The sequence below is a fragment of the Planococcus citri genome, chromosome 4 (genome assembly GCF_950023065.1).
Source record: "Planococcus citri chromosome 4, ihPlaCitr1.1, whole genome shotgun sequence".
Lineage (NCBI taxonomy): Eukaryota > Metazoa > Arthropoda > Insecta > Hemiptera > Pseudococcidae > Planococcus > Planococcus citri.
In genome coordinates this window covers 35491516-35502132 of record NC_088680.1, presented here as the reverse complement: position 1 = coordinate 35502132, position 10617 = coordinate 35491516, and positions in this window count along the sequence as shown.

Sequence of the window (10617 nt, the reverse complement as noted above, 5' to 3'; positions counted from 1 at the left end):
CATTTCTAATCCTAACGAATTACATACCTACTTTTGCAATTTCAAAGTAGGTATTTTTCGATATTTATTACGTCATCAACGAAAAGATAGAAATATCCGAATTGAATGTTATCTCGTTCTAGCTCGCCAAGTTGCGCACTCGCGTAGTTTTACCTTTTAGCATAGAAGAAACCCTTTATCTTTTAAAAGGTATGAGTCAGATGAGATGACTCATACTGACGCTATACACCTTGCTATTCACGACGAAAGGAGCGCATCACATTCTTGCTTGCGGTCGTAGTACTGTAAAGATTAAATTAAGTTCTCAAAATATTGTCATCGATGTTTTTGTACATTTTGAAGTAAATTTTGAATTTAAACAACGCACGATTGGAAAGAGTTTGGCTAAGCTGATTTTTTCAACGGAGTTGGAGGGGGGAAGGTAGTGCATGGTTTGTTAAGTATTCTTTCGAGGAAGCCGATATGCTTTGTAGTTTGGTTCGATTTACTATTTACCCTCAACTTAAGTATCTCCTCTCAGCCACACCTACGTATTACAATTTTATTTGACGTAGAAGATTTGTGATCTATGGGATTTTCTCTATTTACAAGAAAAAAAAAGCAAAAATTTCACTCTCCTTGTATTGTACTTATGTATCTCTTCTGAGTCTACATACATACAAATAACACCAGTTTAAAAATCTACAAAGGGCCTATTCATTCTGAAACAGAAATATTGGGCAAACGTTTAAATTGAAGAAGTGAAGTGTACATATAAGTATCTAGAACTGGAAATCATTCGGCGCCGGATTTTGTACACGTAAATTGCATATAGGTATATAACAAATCCAGTTTTCGGGGAAATAAATATCCATCAACAATTTCGTCAGAACATTCATATTCAGACGCAGTATGGCTACTTATTTCGGTTGGCTCAATAAACAAAAGGAATAGGTACGAGTAGGTAGCAGGTACCAAGCCTTTGGGTTTGGGTACAGAGACAGACTCGGACGTTGTTGACGAGATGTCGCCTAAGTACCTGCGAACATATGTAAATGTAACAAAAGTCTGCAAACAAAGGATAGGGTGGACTTGGCACAGGACCAGTTTAACAGAACCGCATCATTAAGACGTAAATCACGTCATGCCATAGTTTACAAGCAGGATGCATCGCCAATGTTCAGTTAATATTGATTCTGACTTCGTGCTGGCAAGTACTCCTGCTCTTCGCAAGTAGTAATTTCTCAAGCTTCTGTTTTCGTATTTCGATTTTTGATCGCGAGGTCCAAGTTGTGTCGTATTTCTGTAATATTTTTTCTTCCATCTTTATACTATCGGTGAGTTATTTTACAATATTATCATTTTATGCAACTTGTAGCGTATATTTTAGCATGTGATATTGCAGATTTTTTTGATACCATGGTTGTTCATTCTGATTCCGTTTTATTTTTCGTGTTATTAAAATTTTCAATTTTTGCTGAAACATTTTTCAACATTTTCGCGTAATTTATACCTACATATTTTTTTCGCCATCAGTGACTACTTTTACAATTCACCCTACCAAATTATTCAATAATTTTCAACAGCTTTCACAATATCTCACGATTCAAAAACAAATTTTTTTGTTGCAAAATATTGAATTCATTTTGTGATATTTTATATTTTAATTGACCTCAGACCGTATATTTTTTGTATTTTTCAAAAAAAAATTGCGTTCAAGGAAGTTCAAAATGACTTATGCAATATTTTAATCGAGTTTACAATATTTCATTTTTTTCACCACATTATTATTTTCGATTCAAGAACATTTTCAGTGGTGATGTAGACTAGAAAAGAGTAGGGTTCTATTTCGAAGAAAAAAACGAACACCTATTGTTTTGTTTTGTTTAGCTTTGCTTTGCTTTTTTTAAAAAGCTGAAGATTTTTTTCAATTGAAATTAAACTGAAAATTTTACATCTTCATCGATACTTTTTTTTTTACAAACCGTACCCAACGCGTGATAAATTTTTCATGTGGACAACGAGAATTGAAATCATAAGGAGCAACAGGCTAGTTCGAGTGAAATTATATTCAGAGTGAACTGCGGAAAAATTTTGGATCTGAGCAATTCTCCATTTTTGTTTCAAACTATTCCCATAAGTGAGCGACTGGGGAAATCCAAAATATGCATTTCGTGATATTATTGACTCGTAATAAGTATCTACGAAAAGCAAACTGAACTTTTAGTGACGCAAAAATGTCAGTCAACTCGACACTTTTCACGAGTTGGACAGGGCCAAATAAGTAGGGCAGCGGAAAATTTCATTTTCGCACATTTTCGATGTATATGTTCCTCAAAATGAAAATGTACTCCCATTTTAACAAATTTTAGCAAAACTCTCCAGGTTTCCGTGAAACTCAAATACTACGAATTACCATTAATCTGATTTGAATTTATAAAACTTGTTTTCGTCATAAAAACACTTTGTATTATAACAAACGTTTTCAATTTCTTTTTCAGATATAATGGCAACTATTTCCACACCGGTTTCACCACCTACTCTGGAGCATTCAGCCACGCTCAAAGCAGCAATATCTTTATGGAGCCATAAAATCAGGCACGAAAAGCCAACGGACTTCCATCATCTCCGCAAAACACTACCTGTGGATCAAGTTCCGCTGCCAGAAGTTCTAAGAAAAAGGCTGCACACGTATAGCGACTCGATAGCAGACAATATAAAGGACTGGATATCTTACCACTACGTATATATCTTCAAGGAAAAACCGCACTCCTACCCATTATTATACGTGGACCATCTGGTGTGGTATGAGGATGGCATCATCGACTTTTTCTCAACAGCTGAGAATCTACTCCGGAATTCAACCTTATCGGATGTGGAAAAATTAAACATAGCGAAACACTATTTTTGCATCGATTTTATCTCCGAAAGGTATCCGCATGTACCAAAGAATGAAATGAAAACCTGGTTTATACCGTTGGAAATATTTCACACCCTGAAGGGAATTGCTCAATCAGTATCGGGGTACAATCTTCTCCGAATCCATAAAAGGATGGCCGAATTCCTGAATTGGTATTGCAGTGATATTACCGCCATTATATCATTCAAGTTTGAGAGGGTGGTGGAGGTCCAAGGTGCCAGCGATGAGATTTTTGTAAGAACGCTTTTGTTTGGGTCAGGATGTCGTGTTCCTCTGCCTGTGTGAACATAAATTTTGTTCAACTTTTAATTATTTTAATTTCATGTGTTTGAATTTGTTATAATTAATGTTTTTTGTTTAGAATTAGGTGTACGTAAGTAAATATTTTCGTGTGTACAGTGTGGATACTTTTTTATAATACTAGGTACGTTATTAATTCTTTGTCAATATTTTCTCTTTATTCGTGTGTATAGTTTTCAATTTTTGCTGTACATAGATAGTTCAATTTTTAAGATTTGTTTTCCTATAATTGACTAGTTTATACGTTCAGAATCAAGTGTAAATATTTACGTGTATATTATTGTATGTAAAATCTTAATTTAGGGTTAAGATTCTGATTTTTTATTCAATTTATTAATACTTACGTATTTTAGAAATCAGCTTTGATAAGTTGAAAGTAGTAGCTAGTCCATTGATACCAAAAATCATTCAATATATTTTTGATAATACATCACGAAATCTCTTGTTTATTTTTCAAAATTTATTTACCTATAGGTAAAGTATCAATCAGGTAGTTTTATAAAGTTGGTACAAAGAGAAAAGTTTTGAATCATCAAAATAATCACATCAAAAATCTAAATCCATGGAACACAGAAGAAACAAGCAGGTGAGTAGACATTGATGAAAAAAAGTTAAGTAAGATCTTATCAATTTATGTACTTTTTTGGTGTTTTCAAACGTCGCTGATTCATCATAATATTCAAAAAACTATTTGTAGCTGGAATCACCAATCGGTGGTTTGGAAAAAAGTGAATACTTACGTCACATTCTGGTCCAAACCTTTAAAACATCTAGGAAAAAATTTCGAAATGTTGAATTTCATTTATTATTCATCTTGTACCGAAATTATTGACTCTTTACGCGACTTTCATTTCAATTTCAATACTTCTTGTTCAATTGCAGAAAAATGAAAAAATTTCAGAATTGTATTTTGAGACCTTTGGCGAGTAATCATTTTGGTAAAGGTTACAGACAAAGATGGAAATGTTCAAAATTTACTGTCTTCAATCAATTTCACAAACAAGAAGCAAGGATTAAAAGTTAGTGCATATAATATCAATCTGTCTTCTCAGTAGCTGATTGAAATAAGCCATGGCTGAGTCTAAATTTTTACGTTTTTTTAAAAATTCAATTTCGACGAAACAAGCGTACATCGCGAGTGCAAATTTCCTAAAAAAAAAACTGAATTGATATATTTTTTCTAATAATTGCTCATAAGTCTCGCCTTTCGCCAAAAATTTCCGATAATTATCTATTAAAAAGTCTGCTTTTTTTTACCAAAAAATTTCGAAAAATCTAGCTTTTTCGGTAGATAATAATTTCATAAAAGTACATACATATAATAAAAGTTTCTTTTTTTACCAAAAAATTACAAGCCTTGCTTCTTTTTTAAAAATTGTAAAAATTTATGGTTGTTTCAAAAACTCGCAAACAGTGCTTTCTTCAGAAAAAATCATCAACATCAATTTTTTTCTAAAGGTTATTATCAATATTATTATAAGATCGCGTTTTTTTTTTCCAAAAAACACCAAAAAGTTTCACTTCTTTACTGACAAATTTGAAAAAAAAATCGCTTTTTCAACAAAAATTGCAAAAAAATATGTACGAGTAAAATTCCCCTCTCTCCGAGAATTCTCGTTTTTTCGCCTTAAATTGTCAAGAAATTATGACTTTTTTGTAATTAATTTTCAAAAGGCTCTCTACCTTGCTAAAATTGTTATGGTCTCGATTTTTTGGCCAGAAATTGCAAGAATATTCACACAAACTACATTTTTGACAAAGACAAACAGTTTGGAAACTCCTACGTACAACAGTGGAATAGAAAAGTAGATATATTAGACTATAATCCATACACGAAAAAGTGCTCTAGAAGTTGATTTTGTATTTTTTTTTCGGGGACCAAAAAAATGCGCTGCCAAAATGAAGGTACTACCTGCCCCATTTGGAAAAGTGCAATTTTGAAATTTTTTCCCCGCACAACGAGGGGGTGGACCCTCAAAAAGGTGATTTTGGGGACATGGTCGGGACCGAAAAAACTCGACGGGGTTGTGTTGGGGGACTTCTCCCGATACCAAATATGTAATTTTTTTCCGTGAAACCCTGCACAACTGCATTCTATGGCACTTTGAATGCGATTTTTATGCATTTTTGGCCATTTTTGATGGTAAAATGGCTCTCGTGTCTACGATATGGCTGAGGACCGAACAATTTCTTGGATGTTTGTTAGACGGGGCTATTTGAAGCCCAACTGCGCAAAAACGGCGAAAAAATACTTGCACAACGCGATTTTATGAGCACTAATAGGCTTGTTACCACTCCCCCGCCCCCCGAATTAAATAATGCATTGTGAATTCGATAATATCGATGCGACCCATCAAAATGGTATAAAATTTCGCGCCGAACACAAAAATCGCAATCATTTTAAATTCTGACCCCCCGCGGTGGAGTTTTGCCCCCCAAACTGAATATAACGATGATATTGAACAAACTTTGCACGTTACACGTCGATAATGAGGATTTATGTGTACGCAATCAGAATGAATCTCATATTCGTTGCTTGGGAATATTTTTGCTTCAAAATTTTTCATTTAATCTCCACCCCCTCCCTTCCCCTTTAAAGACTATTTTTGAACATGGATTTGAAAACTTGAACATGACCTATCAAAATGGTACAAAATTTCGCGCTGAGCTTAGAAATTGCAGTCATTTTTCACTTTGACCCCCTTGGTGGAGTTTTGCCCCCCCCCCTCCATAAAGTCAGAACATGGATTTGAAAACTTGGACGCGACCTATCAAAATGACATAAAATTTCGCGCTGAGCTCGAAAATTGGAATCAATTTTCTTTTTAATCCCCTTCTCTCGCTCCTCACATTCGATTGACTATTTTTCTCATGACTGGAATGAAGTTGGAAACGATGGAGCTCGGGAAAGCGTTTTCTTTCATTTATATTTTTTTCATATTTTATTTTTGTTCCAATTATCTTATTTTTTTGTATTTTTTTCTCGTTCTTATTTTTCTGTTTTTTTTTCATTTCAACTTGTTTATTTCGTATTTTTTGTATCTTCTATTGTTGTTTCATTTTTTTCTCGTTTTCCTCATTTTTCTGTTTTTACCCATTTCATCTTATTATTATTTTTTTTTCATTTACTTACATTTTTTGCATCTTTCATTGTTATTCCATTTTTCTTGTTTGTAATTTTTTTATTGTTTTTCTTCATTTCTTATTTCATCTGATTTCTTTTCATTTATATTTTTTTTTCATCTTTCATTTCTGTTCCAATTTTCTTATCTATTTGTATTTTTTCCCTTTCTTATTTTTCTGTTATTTTTTTTCATTTCATCTCGTTTTTATCATTTACATTCTTTGAATCATTCATTGTTGTTCCATTTTTTTGTATATTTTTCTGTTTTTCTTTTTTTTTTCATTTCATTTTTTTCATCTTTTTTTTGTATTTTTTTCCTTGAATATTTTTTTATATTGTCACATTATTACATAAATCCTTATATACAGACACGTAATGTGCAACGTGTTCAATTTCATAGTTGACTTTATGGAGGGAGGGGGGCAAAACTCCAACAAGGGGGTCAAAGTGAAAAATGACTGCAAGTTCCAAGCTCAGCGCGAAATTTTGTACCATTTTGATAGGTCATGTTCAAGTTTTCAAATCCATGTTCAAAAATAGTCGTTAAAGGGGAAGGGAGGGGGTGGAGATTAAATGAAAAATTTTGAAGCAAAAATATTCCCAAGCAACGAATATGAGATTCATTCTGATTGCGTACACATAAATCCTCATTATCGACGTGTAACGTGCAAAGTTTGTTCAATATCATCGTTATATTCAGTTTGGGGGGCAAAACTCCACCGCGGGGGGTCAGAATTTAAAATGATTGCGATTTTTGTGTTCGGCGCGAAATTTTATACCATTTTGATGGGTCGCATCGATATTATCGAATTCACAATGCATTATTTAATTCGGGGGGCGGGGGAGTGGTAACAAGCCTATTAGTGCTCATAAAATCGCGTTGTGCAAGTATTTTTTCGCCGTTTTTGCGCAGTTGGGCTTCAAATAGCCCCGTCTAACAAACATCCAAGAAATTGTTCGGTCCTCAGCCATATCGTAGACACGAGAGCCATTTTACCATCAAAAATGGCCAAAAATGCATAAAAATCGCATTCAAAGTGCCATAGAATGCAGTTGTGCAGGGTTTCACGGAAAAAAATTACATATTTGGTATCGGGAGAAGTCCCCCAACACAACCCCGTCGAGTTTTTTCGGTCCCGACCATGTCCCCAAAATCACCTTTTTGAGGGTCCACCCCCTCGTTGTGCGGGGAAAAAATTTCAAAATTGCACTTTTCCAAATGGGGCAGGTAGTACCTTCATTTTGGCAGCGCATTTTTTTGGTCCCCGAAAAAAAAATACAAAATCAACTTCTAGAGCACTTTTTCGTGTATGGATTATAGTCTATATGTATTGATAGCTCAATTCTTTGCTGCGCTAACGATGCATAATTTTTAGGCATATGAGCAAATGATGCGTGAACTCATTGCGCTTTCCATTTTTTTTAAAATTCAATGTGCGCTTGCGATGTCAGAGTCGTGACGAAGTGAATTGCCGGGGGGGGGGGGGGGGAGACTGAAATTCTCCCAACTTTTTACCCCAGATTCCCCCAGGGTTACCTATGTTTACTGAAATGAATTTCTTGTTCTTTAAAATTTGTGAAAAATTGTGTAGCAGAATTGAAATCTGCCCGAGCGAAGCGAGTGCAAAAGCTTTGAAAAATCGATAATTCAAAAAGTTAAATAACTAATGCAAAAATTTGATTTTCATAACTTCAACATTAATTTTAAAAATTTTAACAATAATTTTCAAAAAATTATAACATTTTCAAAAGTACATAAAAAGGGCCTGAGCGAAACAACACTATTTTCGATGTGAGAAGTCAAGTTCTTTACCTCCAACTTAAAGCTGTGAAAAATCTATATAATTCGAAACATGAAACAACATCGTTCTTTGAATTTTTGATGATGCAAAAAACTGATTCTCATGGCTACAGCATTTTTATTTTCCCAGAAATTATAATAGTTTTTAAAAATACGAATACTTAAGGCCCGAGCGAAGCGAGGGCGAAAGCTCCTGAAAATTTACAATTCTTCATTTTTTTCAGTACATAATTTTTATGTGTTCAAAAGAACCAATTTTAGCAAAAATCAGAAATTACGGTCCGAATTTTTTGCAAAAAATGGGCCTTTTTTTGATATTTCAGCAAAAATTGGGACCTTGTGACAGTTTAGATTAGAATTCTAGTAACACAACGTTGTTTTTAATGTGAGTAGGTAGGAGAAGTCAATTTTTTCACACTTGAACTGTGGTCAGAAAAAAGAAAAAAAAAAATGATTTGGCCCGAGCGAAGCGAGGGCGAAAGCTTTCGAAAATTCTATTCAAGAAGTAAAAACCCATAATTTTTGGTCAAATTCTTTTAATTTTTCCAGGTCACACAACTTCTTCCCATTTCCCAACTCATTCAACTTTGCCCAACTCACCCAAAAATTCCCGACTTTTTGCCAACATTTTTCTGTCGGGGGGGGGGGGATACATCCCCCACCCCGGTAGGCACGCCTCTGTGCGATGTACCTGTGCGCAATTAAAAAACCCTCGATGTTTCACTCCTGACTCCTCTTCTCAATTGCGGGGAAAGGGTCCTGACATTGTGTATAGCTGTCTGATTTCGAAGGATCAAAATATGAAATTGGATCAAGTTGACGTACCTTTGGCTAAATTGATTTTTTCTACAGACGGTGCTCGGAACATTACTTTGTTTACGACTTGCTGAGAAATAGAAGAAAAAAAGAAAAGAAAAATTTGGAAATTATGGGGGTAGGTAGTAGGTAGCTAGGTACATGGTTGTCCATTCTTTCGAGGATGCTACAATTAAGAATTTCAACTCAGTGTTTCGACAGGAGCTTCCTTCTGTGCCCAACATACGTACAATTACGAGTGGGCTTTTTAGAAGTTTGATTTTCGACTTTCGTACCTACTTCGAACACATTCGTTGATTCGATTTACACTCCACTCATCTCGTCTCAGCAACACCTATGTATTGAAATTCTGTTGGACGCAAATGATCTGTGATCTTTAGGGATACTCTATTTACAAGAAAAAATACGCAAAAATGCCTCGGTTGTTTTCCTTTTTCTGAGTAGGTACATTTAAATACAAATACATAGCATCATTTTAAAAATCTACAAAGAGCCTATTCAATCTCAAACGGAAATATTAGGCAGACGCTTAAATTGAAGAAGTGAAGCGAAAGTAATTTGAATGTGGATTTGTCAAAATCGAAACCGTTCGGCGCCGGATTTTGTACACGTAAATTGCATACATATTGGTATACAATAAATCGTGTTTTCCAGGAAATACGATAAATATCCATCAACAACGTCGTCAGAACATTCTGCATATTCAAAAGCAGTATGGCTACTAGGGTGCGTCAAAAGAACAATAGAAAACACTTTTTTTTAAAATTGGGGTAGCTTACCCCCTAAAAGTGTTCCATTTGGTCAAAAAATACTACATACAAAATTTCAGATCAAAAAATTTATATTTAGAGGTCGCGCACAAGAGTTGAATGTTGAGAATGTACTAGCGCATCAAGCGAAAACTTCCCACGGTTGTGCGGCGGGGATTACAGCGTTGCGTTCCCTAGCAAGATTGAAGCAGTTTTACAAAACGTTACCCCCTCTACAATGCATCTTAAGTAAGTCTAGTCCCCGGTAGGATATCTGAGATGTTATTTATGTAGATTCAATAAGAATTTTTAAATTCCGAAGCTCATTGTAGGTGGAAATATGAAAGTTTTGAAAAATGAAGAAAAAAGTATGAATTTGAGGTTTTATGTATTATTCTGATCGGCAATTGCAGGAAAAAAAATTATGGGATAAATTTACGTTGAAATGTGAATATTTGATACGATTTAGCACTTCAAGTTGATGTTTTATCGACTAATATACATTTTAAAGCTGTTACTTAGTGAAAATGGAATGTTTCAGTTTCTGAATTCCATAATTTTGGTTCAAATGAATTCTAGAGCCGACCAATCATGATCAATATTTGTTTATGGTTGTTTTAAAAATCCAAGAAAGATAGTATCACTTGATAAGTTGTGGTGGGGATGCCGCTCTCGTTATAGTTGCGCAAAATCAACCCCGTTACGTTACGTTGCGTTTCCCGTGGCGCCGTCGTGGGAAGTGTTGTGCTTGCGCGCGCTCGCAGCTCTCAATATTCAACACTTGTGCGCGACCTCTAAATATTAATATTTTTCAACAAAAATTTTAAGGTGTCATTTTTTCATCTAGAGGAACAACATTAGCGGGTAAGACCTTAAAATTTCAAAAAAAATGTAACATGACGCACCCTAATGGCTACCCTATGTCGGT